Raw genomic sequence first — 13,490 nt, 5'->3', positions numbered from 1 at the left:
GCTGGCCGAATGAAAATATTCGTTATAAACCTTAGTAGAAAGAAGCAAACACTACTAATTTATTTAGCTAGTAGTTGGCAGCGAGGATAAAAAATTTACCCTTAGTTCATAAGATAAGACACTAGATATATTGGCGCCGTTAAACATTATATTGTATTGTGCGGTGTCAAATAAATGTTGTATGAACAAAAAAAAACTACAAATTTATATATTTTATGGCGTATGCTTGAATTCCAGATTGCAACGTTATTAGATTCTTCATCAACCTAATAATTATTTAGTCCATGTGTTAAAACAATATTGATAACTTGAATCTACAAGTTTCAGTAGTACAAGCGTTAACCTGAATATTCCTCTTTTTGAAAATTGCTAGATCAGAATAAACTCGAGCATTGATAGGTGAAAAATATTACAACCGAAGCGACCTCTACAAACTGCTAGCGCTCTACGGCGCCAAATCTCAGCTGAACCTCGCTGGAAAATGAGTTCCTCCGTGCGACGGAAAACAGTACTCCCCCAGTGAATCCTTGCACCGAATCAAAACATGTTTTGCTGTGTCGCTCTCCAGAGTTCGCAACCACTCTCTCTTTCTCTGTTTTCTCCAGTTGCGAAGCGAATTTTCCCAACCAGTTTTCCCTGTTCATCTCCAGCAGCAGCAGGGCTTAGCATCACCTCTCGGGCTGCATTCGCAAAACAGATCTCGGTTCGTGGCTATCGGAGTCGGTCGCACGCATTCATCGTGTCGGAGTTACAGTTTTTCGAATAGTGAAGCGCCGTGTGTTTAATTTTATTTATAATATCCAAGAGTAAAAATCCACTAATCAGCGAAAGTAAAATTAATACTAGCACTTGTAGTTGGTGAGGTGCGATTTGGATTAATTATCTCAATCGTGTGTATGTAAAGGTGTGTGTGTGGTCAGTGCGAGCAGTAACGGAGTTTGAATTCCCAGTCGTCTGGCACCGCATGCATGGTGAAGGTAGAATAAGTGAAGGGTTACCAGTGGGAGAAGGAATCAACGTCTATCAAACTGGCGGGGTGACAGCGGAACGTAGAAAATCGTTCGTCGCATTCATTGTCAAAGGATTAAAGTGAAATTTTCGGTACGGGGTAGCGAGTGTCAACAAAGCGTAAACAAAGGAGCGATATTCGTCGAAAGGAAAAGTTTCAGACGGATGATAAGGCAGAAAAGCTTGCAATAAAAATTTCACCAGCGCGCAACGAGACAACGCGAGTGGGAACAGTTCTTATCACCTTTGAAAGACGAAGTTTTATCCTTCGTCAAAGCGGCAACAAACAAAGTGGAAAGTGAAGCATCAACGTTTCGGGCGATAAAGTGCGAAAGCGCTAAATTCTCACACGAGCTCCAGGATAGGAGTAAACTTCAAAGTTTTGGATGCGTGAATTATTCATTGACGCACCAAGCCATTGAGTTCATCTACCGACGGTAGGAACGGAAGAGTAAATACTCGAGATCTACGTTAAGCCAATCAGGTTGATTTGATTCTGAACTGTGTGGGGGGGAAAAGCGGAAAAAAGAAGAAGTGAAAAAGGTATCTGTACCACAGGAAGTGCTTACATCTCGGTTCCCGGTGAGCGTTTTTTTGTGAGTGTGGAATAAGGTGATTAAGTGGATGATAGCAAAACCCAGAGCGGTGAGTGAAGTTTGAGACGAAGCTAAATATATCGGTGAAACCTGTAATAGATAGTCATCCTGGAGCAAAAGAAGCTGATGTAGCAAAAGTGAAAGCACCGCTGCATAATTGGTTGTTGTTCATCGTTAATGGTAAATGAATTTTGGAATGAAAAATGCTGATCAGTGTAAGGAAGGATTTGAAAAATAATTTCTGTTTCACGCTTTGATTTTATGTGAGAGCTTGAAACTTATTTCGAAATTTCCACAGTACAAAAGTCAATTTTGTCGAAGCAGAAAGCAATCTTTCACGAATAACATGTGCACATCCATTCTCAAATGTTTTGTTTTGGTTACGCGAAAAAAAACTTGTATTTAATTTCTTACACATTTCCTCTATGAAAGAGCAAAAAGACCTTTTTTGTTTCAAACCAAGTGGAAAACGAACTCTTACCAGAGTCTGTATCTAAAATACTTTGAGTAAATACCATGAAACTTATTGCAAAGAAAATAACTACGTTATATCACGGAACTTTTTGTTCTGCTCTAAACTGTAAACAAAACTAAAAATAAGTGTTTTTTCTTATTTTTTCTTAATTTTCAACCTCAACTTTACGAACTGTAAATGTTTTGTACTGGTTCCTGTTCGTAAAAAAACTTTAAAACGAAATCTCACCTGCTGTGAGCTGATACAAACGTGCATTCAAGTATGTTTTTCACAAGCACACTCTGCAGCCTTTAGCAAACTCAGTTTGCACAAGGAACAAAAACAAGTTATTCATCCAACTTCCAACAGGATTCCGATTCGCAATAAAGTTTCTACTCGAGGCTCTCCGCAATCGTTAGGTGTGACGGTACTGGTTTAGTATAGACGGATACACATTTCACGTACAAGAAGCATCGAGTGAAGTTATCATTATTCTTTGAGAAGAAAAGGGTTCTAAGCTTCCTTCTTTGAACAGTGGAAAAGACACTTTCCTTCTTAAGAATAGTAGTAACAAAGTTGCAGAAATTTCCGAATAGCAAGATTTGCTAGAACGGCGGTTTTTATATCAGATCTAAGAAATGTGAAGACAGAGACTTATGATCCCATTAATATAGAAGCCATTCGCTTTTCTTTGCTCATTTGTTCTTGTAAAAGCAATATTCAATCAAATAAGTTCACCAAGATTCTTCGAGAACTGAGTCAAAGCACTTTTGCTAGTGGTCATGCCGCTTAACTGAGTCGTACACCGCCTTGAAATCCACTTAAAATTAATAAGTGGAACATGTCTGTTATCTGTTGCTCAATAAATTATGGAATGATCTTCTCTAAAGCTGTCTTGACAAACGCTGCCAAAGGTTATTATTCTCAACAACAGAATATGTTGACTCGGCTGTTGTTAGAAAATTAGTCAGTCGAAAGATTATTTTGATTTTCCTGTTCTACAAAACTGAACCCAACTGTTTCGAGCGATGTTTCCTCGAAAAAAGGGAAATGTTCGCTTAGTTATCAAAACTAAATCTAAATGCAATGGTCCGTCTCTGGTATAAAAATAAATTAATTAAAAATTAAAATATTCGTGATATTTCATGCAGATAAACTCACTATCATGCACTAAACAACACTCCCCTATTATTTTTGTCAAAGTCATTTATTTTTCAATACTCCCTGATTACTTCTAGCGCTGCCGAAAGTGTGTACAATAACTGGAAAAAAGGGAAATGTTCAGGAATAGAGAGAGCCGTGTGGCCAAGGATTAGGTATGCCTTTATTCACTGTGGCATTTGCTATGCTTTTCTAGGTTATAATTTTATCTAAATTAATGAATAGTAACATCTGATGCAATTTGAATGTTTCTGTACATAGCTACATAGCAGTTTTTCTCCACTTAAAGCTGGTATACTACCTGGAATTTCATAAATAAAATCAACGCGATTCGAAAGTACTTAAACTAAAATAGAATTGAATTCTTGTGGGTATTAGGATTGTTTAATATGTAAACGGAATGAGCTTGTCAACCAGCAATTATTATTTCATAAAAAAATTGTTAAGTTCACTTAACTTTTTCTTTGATTTAAAACAATTTTCAAAAACTTCTACTATCGCTTGATTGGTCCTTACACAAGTTTGGTAAATCGAGTTTATTAGTCAGAAGAGACTCAAATAATTTGCGTTTACAGACAATCAGTTAAACTATGAAATGCGTTGACAGAGATTTTCGTATAGATACTGAGAAATTCCATAAACAATATTCCAATTTTATTTTTAGTTTCAGTTGGAATATTTTGTTCGACTGAATTTTTGCTCAGGTATTCCTATGGGATAAGATGTCGTTTTATGCTAATACTTTTTTTTTTTTGAATCATTGGTATAATGTCTTCGGTAAAGTTGTGGATAGTAATTCAGTCCTCCCAGAAAAATATACACCGCTGAACGAAAAAAAATGGAAAAAAAAAAACAAACAAAAATTATCGAATAAATATCTCAAGAAACCTTTATAGGGGAACTGTTCCATAATTCACCTCAGCCCATATATTCATTTTATACAACATGGAAACACAATTAAATACAGGAAAAAAACGCATATTTTCTAAATAAACCAATCTGCTAAACCATGGAATGGATCCTTCTTAGTTAACTTTAGATTTCTCATAACGTAGAATCCTCAAAAACTCACTTAAAAGCTCTAAATTTGATATTAAAGTCGGGCATCTGCACTCGAAAACTCATTTATTTCAATCACCTACCTCAGAAAACAAAATCCGCGCATTGTTCTATACGGCTACAACGGGACTCGTTTAGCAGCCAACCAAAGTTTTTTTCATCACTAGCGGACTACTCTTTATTTTAATCATTAAACAAAATCACTCACTACACTAAGAATATTTCAATCTTTGAAATGTTCACCTCAAATTCCAAAAACAAGCTTGAATTAGCAGAAATATATGAGATGAATTTCTACAATTCCTAAATTTCAACTGTATGTATTTTCATCTGTTTTCACTGCGGTGAAGAAAATCAAAAGTTGCCAAATCAGTTTCTGTTAATACGATAACATCATTCTGAAAATGTTGAATTATTCCGACATAATTGACATAAATCGACAGCACTGCAGTGGTTAACTAGGTTACCAATTTTGCATGTAAACAACTATAGCGGATACCTAGGTAACTTACTACGACGATCTGATACTGAGCTTATTTTTCAATATGATTCTTATTGGATATAATCTTTTTTCTTAATAACATGCTCACAGACTTCGACATTGTCCGAGATGGGATATTTCGTTTTTCGTAAGAAAAAACATTTAAATAAATTCAATGCAAATACAATCTAGTTCAAACCTCCGCTTATGCAATTATTATTTTCTCAAAATTTGCCTTCTAGTAAGATTTTTTTTTGGTTCTATAATCTATTCTAAATAAAAAAATTAAAAAAAAATAAAATCGTTTCATTGGGCATCGTCTTAAAATTGCTAAAATATCAAACTACTGAAATTTTGCTTATAAATGGTTTACAGAAAATTGATTTATGAAATAGTTGAAGACGTTGTTGATAAGACACGACTGCAAAATAAACGTAGAATTACGACAACCTGTCTTATTCCAATGTATTTTTTGCAGTAAGTTTGAAAATACACTCACTCGATTTGGGTTAATCGATTTGATGGTGTGAAGTGATAAATTTCAGTATAATTCTCTTTCAACTCCCTTTTTTAATAAATGATTGGTAACCTGGAAGCGAAGCTATGTTTATTTGGCCCGAAGTAATTCGAAAATAATGTTGAAGTTTGTTAGAATACAGTCGTAGATAGAGCCCCCACTTCACCGTCAAAATTAAATTTTTATTAAATACAGAGACTCATTTTTACTACTTCAATTGAAAATATGTGGTCGCCCTTAGTCCAATTCAATCATATCCAATCCAATCCAATTCAATCCAATCTTTTCTTCGGGAGCAGAACAGCTAATATTCGACAGAATACCTCCCAGGACAATAGTGATCATAACGTAGTAGACGAAAAATTCGACCTACCGGGAATTAAAGCACAGCACGGGACTTTGATTTCTCTTGATATTCCCTCCTTTGCCACGGCAAAACATTGTAACTTGCCAATTTTATGTGATTGTCTCAAATACCTACGGAAAGAACATGCGCAAACACTGGACAGTGCAGCGTAGGTGGAAGAATGCAGAAGGTTGAAAATGGGGATGAACTACGTTGCACACTGTTTGTAGATATACGGACGAACGTTATGCGCGAAGTACCTTAGGTTTTTGTCAACTGTATAACCGTCAACAAGCATATCGTTAAGGTGATACAGAAGACGAATGGCAAAGCCAGTGCCAGTGTAGAACGAAAGGTAATAAAGATTAATCCGCCAGTTTAATTTACCGTCATTTTTGATTGCTATTTACCGATCACACGGGACGATTTCAGTTCTCTTGTTGATTCTTCGCATGCACTGCAAGAAATCAGTAATCGGTTATACAAATATATTTCTGCAGGCTAGCTTTTATACGTGACTACTGAGAGTCATACTTCGGGTGGGTGTGTCGTTGTGCACTCCAGCGAGGAAAATAACAACAACAAATCATTTAGAAAATCAAATCGTTTGTATACTTAAGTGGCTAAGGCTGTGCTAAGGAAGAAAGGTACTCATTGGTTGTTCAGTTTGATTTACACTGAGACTCAGAGTTTCGCTTTATATTTGGCCTTTGTTTCAGCCCTGATTGATCAAAATATGCGTTTAACAAGGCTCTACTCTACAAGGTGTCCAAAAATTGCATTAAGGATTCCAGCCTGGGGGCTCACCCTCCATATGGTAGAAAATGGTGTTACGAACAAACTTTTTTCCGGGGGCAGCTCTAGAAAATAATATTTTTAACTGGCTTCGATGACTTTTATTGAAATAAAAATCGATTTTTCTCATGTTAAATCCCAAAAACATTCAATTTTCCATGTAACCTAATCCTTTTTTATTTTTGCAAGTTCTTTAGGACCAAAACTATAATAAAATATTTGTTTCGGTTTGTTTATCGTTAATTTTTTTTCTTAAAAAATCTTTATCCTCTGGAAAAATTTTTTTTAGGTACATGCTGACATTCAATCGATAAAAGTGAGTATCAAGCCAAACGCAACATAACTGAATACCATCAGATGCGATGTTTCATGGGGAAAAACTTTGCCAAAGACGTGGCTCTAAAATAACGTGATCTCAAGTTATTCGTGATTTACAGTGAAATAAAAAGTTGCATTTTATGTTTTCCTACATTAACATGTTTATTCACTGTATCAGATATTATCAGAGAGCAAAAAGTGTAACAATAACCATGGTAGATAGAAAAAGGTAATAGAATAAACCATACTACGAAGCTAAGTAACCAACAAAAAAGCACCATTCCGAAGACTTCGTAGGTTGCGGGTTCACGTCCCGTCTGGATGAGATTTTTTTTTTCTAAGTTTAAGTTACACTTTCTGTCCTTGTTCATTTTTCGCATCCTCGTAAAATTGCATACATTGCCCCCTTTAGCAATCTTGATAATGTTTATTATTATTTCATTATTTTTTTATCTGACCTTGATCGAGTAAAAAAAAGTTTAGATAAATTTATATTACCATCTGATACGGCCAATAAACATTTAATCATAGGAAAACATAAAAATGCAACTTTTTATTCCACAGTTAATCACGATAAATCAAAATCACGTTATTTTGGAGCCATACAATCTTTGGCAAAGTTTTAAACAAACCGAAACAAGTATTTTCCAGGAAGTTTGGACCCTGAGGAACCGATGAAAAATATAAAAGGATTAGGTTTCATGAAAAAATAAATAACTAGACACGCTTCTTGGATTTAACATAAGAAAAACCGATTTTTTTTTTTTCAAAAAAGTCATCGGGGCCAGTTGAAAACATTAATTTCGATTGCTGCCTGCTTGATTTTTGGCGCACAGCTAAGTTTCTAGTCGATTGGTGTAAGAATAAAGGCATTCCGTTGGAAACTGACTGAGTTTTTAACATTTGAAAGTGAACAACTTCGTGACGCTCTCGATGTTTTCGGTTGCCGTTAGACGTAATCCTACGCCAAAAAATATACACTAAGAAGTCATAGTCATTAAAACTGGATATAATTTGGATACCCATTTTTAAACCCAAAATGATAAAAAAAAAAATTTCGAATTTGTTTGCACGTCTATAGTCATTGCAACAGCTTGTACCGATTTCTAACGTAATTTTAATTAGAAATGCTCTCAATAACTTCATGCCTGAGTGCAGCCGTCTATGAATTATTAAAAATTAGAGGGTGGCAGTGGTAGCCAAGACACAACCTCATGGTTGACGTAGAACTACGTAAATTATCATTCATCAAACTCTTAACTCTTCAGTTATATCCGTGGTGATCCTGATAAGGACTGTTTTCATCACTTGAAAAGAAATGGTCACTCACTGCAAAAAAATGCTGGCTTCATGTTGTATAATTCATAACACGTCATCCAGCATAAAGAATCGTTTTCAGAAATTTAGAATTTAGAATGCAATTTTGTTTTCCTCCACCCGCAATCACAGGATTCAACACGCCACAGCGTGATATACGGTTGCGTGGCTGAAAATGCGGTACTCCTGCTATCTGCTACCGCAACGATCAGAATGTGACTGTCCTTCATCCAAGCCGCAACACGGTACCTACTACGTTTTATTTCGTGGCGTGGCTGAGAGCTCCATCGGTCCGGTTCCACAGTTTGCCAATACGAAATTAGATTCATATTTCGTACATTCATTTTACATACAGAATAAAATCTCTTTGTGTCTTATGAAACTGGGGAAAAGACATTACTTGAAAAAAAAACCGAAGCCACATACAACAAAAATAACTAAGATAAGCGAAGCTAGATGATGTTATCGTCAAATCCCCCTAGAACAAAAACCAGACAAGATAAAGAATAAGATAATGTCATCATCGTACGCGGTCTGGTCATGACCCCTTCATACGATAACTAAAAAAAATGATCAATAGCATTAATCAGTCTTTTTCCCGGTTACTACATACAGTTGGAAGCTTTCAGTGACTGTTTTTATTCAAACTGCAACTGTGACCAAAATCCGCTATTATACTAGGCATAAACAGCGGTTTGTATAAAACTGATCCGATTTCAATCAGAAGTTCGGTGAGTTCCGCAGGAGATGCGAATAGCGTTTTTGAAAACTCAATACACTTAATTCAAAATGTTGAAGCGTCTTACGAAACACGGTTTATTTGACTTCACAGCAACATTTCAAGCTACATTTTTATGTCTGTCATCAGTCAATGTCAGCGCGAACAAAATTTGGTTGTTCCCCAATCGCACAGCAACAATATGCAACACACAAGAGCGTGATATACTGCTGTGTGGCTGATTCTGCGATACCTTTTGCTGTCAGCTTTCATGTGACTGAGAGCTCCGGTTGCCAAACCGGAATGAGATAGGGTAACGGGGGTATTTTGGCTCGCTTTAGGAAGTGATTTCACAATTTATTCAAAAAAAAAACATGATTTTTTCAACATAAATACCTGCTCTATCATACCATTGTCGAGAGCAATGTGTCTACTTCGTTATACATTGTTCAACAACGTAGTTTATTGGAAAATCTCCTAGAAATATAAAAATTTTTACACGGTGCTATAAACATATTTAGGTATTTGCAGCCAGTTTCATATCGTTAAATAAATTATTATCGATGAATAAATTAAGAAATAATTACCTGTAAACTACTAGAAGCTGCTTCTCCGTTCAGTGCTCAACGGTCGCGTCTTCCAAAACTGGGAGAATGACGAAATTTGAAAAAAGGCGAAGTCACTTAGGGGCCGTTCAATAATTACGTAAGCAAACAGGGGGCGGGAGGGGGAGGTGCAATTTTCTTACGCTATCTTACAAAGGAGGACGGGGGGTGAATTGATTACACAGTGCAACAAAAATGTTGCCTTGGCTTCTATATATGATTTTTTGATGAAGTTTGATGCAAAAATAAATTTCCCCGAGTTTGAACATATTTTAACTCAAGGGGCAACAATGGCGCCATTTTGAATTTTCGCGAAATGAGAAATTTTCGATGTTTTTTGACACCATTTTTTTAAGACCAAATATCAAAATTCTAAGAGTTTGTCCACATATTAGCATCTTCTTACCCATCTTTAAAAAAAAATAGTAGGAGGTTGTATCCAAGACACGACCGCATAAATGAAGTAGAGCTACGTACACTATTAAAAAATGCATTGAGTGTTTTATTACCCTAATAACACAACTGGTTTTATCAATGTTTTATAGTGCTTTTTTGACTGTATTGAGCGCTATGAAACTTTGATAAAACCAATAGTTTTACTTGGGTAATGAGTTATAATGTCTACTAATGAAGGGTTGGGAATTTCGTGAACCGGATTCAGCAGTTAGCAGAACGTGCCGAGTTAAAAGCCATACACAGCACACACGCACAAATCATACCATATCATACAGACATACACACATCATACCATATCATACAGACACACACACATCATACCATATCATACACACAAATCATACCATATCATACACAAACACACACACACATCATATCATGTCACGTCACACATCATGTCACACACATCATACCATACACACATACACACACACATATCACGGTGCTCCCACAGACCGTTATTATAAAATAAAATGCACCAAAGAATCAGAGTACACCATTCGATTCGTTATGACGTTCAGAATCTCTGGTCAAAATTTCAAAATCATCGTACGGTACATTTTTGAATAATGCCCTTTTAAAGGTCGTAAAGTACAAAAAAGTAATATAAAAACGACGAAATATTTATTGTAAAACACATTTTCAGCCACCATTTTATGAAATAACTTCCAAAATAGTTTCTACACATTCCAAGTATTATATTTCAAGACATTAACAATTGGTGAAAGGATTTATTTAAAAATCTCACAGTGTACAGTGGTCTAAATTCGAAATATTGTGATCGCTTTAGATTTGACTATGAAAAACTGATTTTATGTACTCAATGTCTTCGGCAAAATAATTCCATAGAACAAGGCCTTACTTTTAGCGTTTTTGGTTTTTCGATCAATCCACCTAACAGTTAGATAAAAAAAATATTTTTTCTAATTTTCAATATACCAGATATCTTCCTTCAGCAAAGTTGTGGAAAATTTCAAAAAAAAACAATTGCTTAATACTGCGATGTTCTATCTGTACGTTAAAAACGACAAAATAGAGTTTTGTGGAACACCCATTTTTAAAATAAGTTTTTTGTCTATAACTTTTTCTGTGATTGTCAAAACAATAAATTTTACAAAGTCTTGAGGGAAGCTTAGTTGAATGCATAAATTCTAAGAACATTTTGCATTGTTTTTACTATTTCAGACGAAATTATAGACAAAAAACTGGTTTTAAGGAGGAGTGTTCCACATAAATCTCTATTTTATGGTGTTTAACGTACAGATAGAACATCGCAGTATTCAGCAATTGTTTTTTTTTTTTTTGAAATTTTCCACAACTTTGCTGAAGGAAGATATCTGGTATATTGAAAATTAGAAAAAATATTTTTTTTATCTAACTGTTAGGTGGATTGATCGAAAAACCAAAAACGCCAAAAATAAGGCCTCGTTCTATGAAACAAATTTGCTGGAGACATTGAGTACATAATATCAATTTTTCATAGTCAAATCTAGAACGATCACGATATTTCGTATTCAGACCACTGTGCACTGTGGGATTTTAAAATAAATCTTTCCACCAATTGTAAATGTCTTGAAATATAATACTTGAAATGTGTAGAAACTATTTTGGAAGTTATTTCATAAAATTGTGGCTGAGAAACATGCTTTACATTGAGTATTTTGTCGTTTTTATATCACTTTTTCGTACTTTACGACCTTTAAAAGGGCCTTACTCAAAATGTACCGTACGATGATTTTGAAATTTTGACCAGAGATTCTGGACGTCATAACCAATCGAATGGTGTACTCAGATTCTTTGGTGCATTTTTTTTATAATAACGGTCCGCGGGAGCACCGTGATATCATACACACACACATCATACCATATCATACAGACACACACACACATACCATATCATACAGACACACGCACACATCATACCATATCATACACACACATCATGCCATATAATACACACACACATCATACCATATCATACACTCACATATCATTCACACACACATATAATACAAACACACATATCATACACACACACTAACACACATATCATACACACACACGAACACACATCATACCATATCATACACACACATCTCACAAATCAAATATCCCACATGCTACAGCTCTCAACACACGCTCAAGTGCTCCTCACACTGCTTCCGGGCCGGGTCCGTGTTCTCTCCGGGAGTGGCAGTGGCAGTGTGCATAGCGCTTAAAGTTTTCCGCACACGCTATAGATATGCACATGCGTTATACATACATACACGCTGGATGGCGTTAGCTTCCCAGACCACTTGGAGGTGCTGGTCTCGTTCAATTTCTGGATGTATTCACCCAACGATATCTGAAATGGATTACCGCTGGTGGGGTCCAACCCAGATCGAAGGGTAACCAAACTAAACGAGGAACTGCTGCTGCCCACTGCCAACGCCATTGCCACCATCGCTGCTACCAACGGTTTCCATCGCCGCTGCCACCGCCAGGGGAACGGCAAGACGACGCCACTCGCGTGAACCATGGCATCGGCCTAATCCGATGTTGCAATCCACTGCCGCTATAATCCTATGGACAGTCCGTCCGTCTCACCGTTCGCCAAAAGAATGTGACTAACTCAACCAGAAACACCCTTTTGACGTTGGACTAACGTCTATATCGAAGTTAGGCACCTGAATTTGAAAATCTAGTAATTCAACCGGGGAAAACCAGGGAAAAGTGGTCAGGTTTAGAGCGCTTATATATCAGTCATTTCTTTTCAGAATTTCGAGGTTTTTGCATCAACCGATCAGAAATTCTTTTACGGTTGAATTTATGTAACAAAAATAACCTATTGTTCGAGATACACTATTGAAAAATTGATAAATCACATCGATTGTCTAAATCATACCGAGCAACCAATCACCACCTCTCTTCACAAGCACAGTCGACACTAACGGATACAACCGATCTGACTTTGTAAACAGTCTCACAGCTTTCAACCAATAACGAGCTCGCTTTCGGTGGCTGCAACAGGTGTTTCAACACCGTTTTAAAATGCTTCTTTTATCATTACCACTGAACAGATTCTAAACACCAATGGCTTGATTGATAGGGGAAATATTGCGCAAGATTGTCATATAATAAATTAAATATGTTTTCGATACTGAACTAGTTAAAAGTTGTGTTAAAAGTCGTGCACATTCAACCAATCACAAGCTCGCTTCTTGTTTGCTCGCGGATGGATTTTTGCTTTGGGCTATATAATAGCCTGTGTCGTCTCATAGCAGTCATCAGTTAACAAGTGAAAGGCCACCAGGCCGGTCTTGTATAATCAGCAGCGGTGGCTGATTCCAGCGGCCAAACTGAGCTGCAGCAGAACCAGAGCGGTGGTATCAGGCAGCAGCGGCGGAGGTAGTGGGAAGCTGTATTTCTTCATTCAGTTCGGTGCTCCTTCGATCTGAGTTGGACCCCACCAGCGGTAATCCAATTCAGATATCGTTGGGTGAAAACGTTGGGTGTGTGTGCAGTGTGCACATATAGCGTATGTGCATCTGTATTGCTATGACATTTGCGATGATATGGATGGCGCTGTTGCGTGTGTATGGCTAGCTATAGCGTGTGTAAGACACTAGCATGTGTAGCATATTATGGCTATTGCGTGTATATCTTCAGCGTGTGTA

General features: G+C 36.5%; 1 protein-coding gene across 11 annotated transcripts in view; it reads left to right on the top strand.

The window, feature by feature from the left end:
• The first annotated feature begins 679 nt into the window (after positions 1-679).
• The window catches only part of LOC129723681 (RNA binding protein fox-1 homolog 2-like), a 523,296-nt gene continuing 510,485 nt past the window's right edge, over positions 680-13,490 (top strand). For 5 of the 11 annotated variants that reach the window (XM_055678032.1, XM_055678038.1, XM_055678037.1 and 2 more), the window contains exon 1: positions 681-1,784. The gene's annotated coding sequence lies outside the window, so the exon portion shown is untranslated. Of the gene's footprint in view, positions 1,785-13,490 lie in introns of all 11 variants that reach the window. The other 6 variants (XM_055678035.1, XM_055678034.1, XM_055678042.1 and 3 more) reach the window with 2 other exon arrangements.

This window comes from Wyeomyia smithii, chromosome 2, assembly GCF_029784165.1.
Source record: "Wyeomyia smithii strain HCP4-BCI-WySm-NY-G18 chromosome 2, ASM2978416v1, whole genome shotgun sequence".
Lineage (NCBI taxonomy): Eukaryota > Metazoa > Arthropoda > Insecta > Diptera > Culicidae > Wyeomyia > Wyeomyia smithii.
This window is presented reverse-complemented; position numbering and strand designations above follow the sequence as displayed.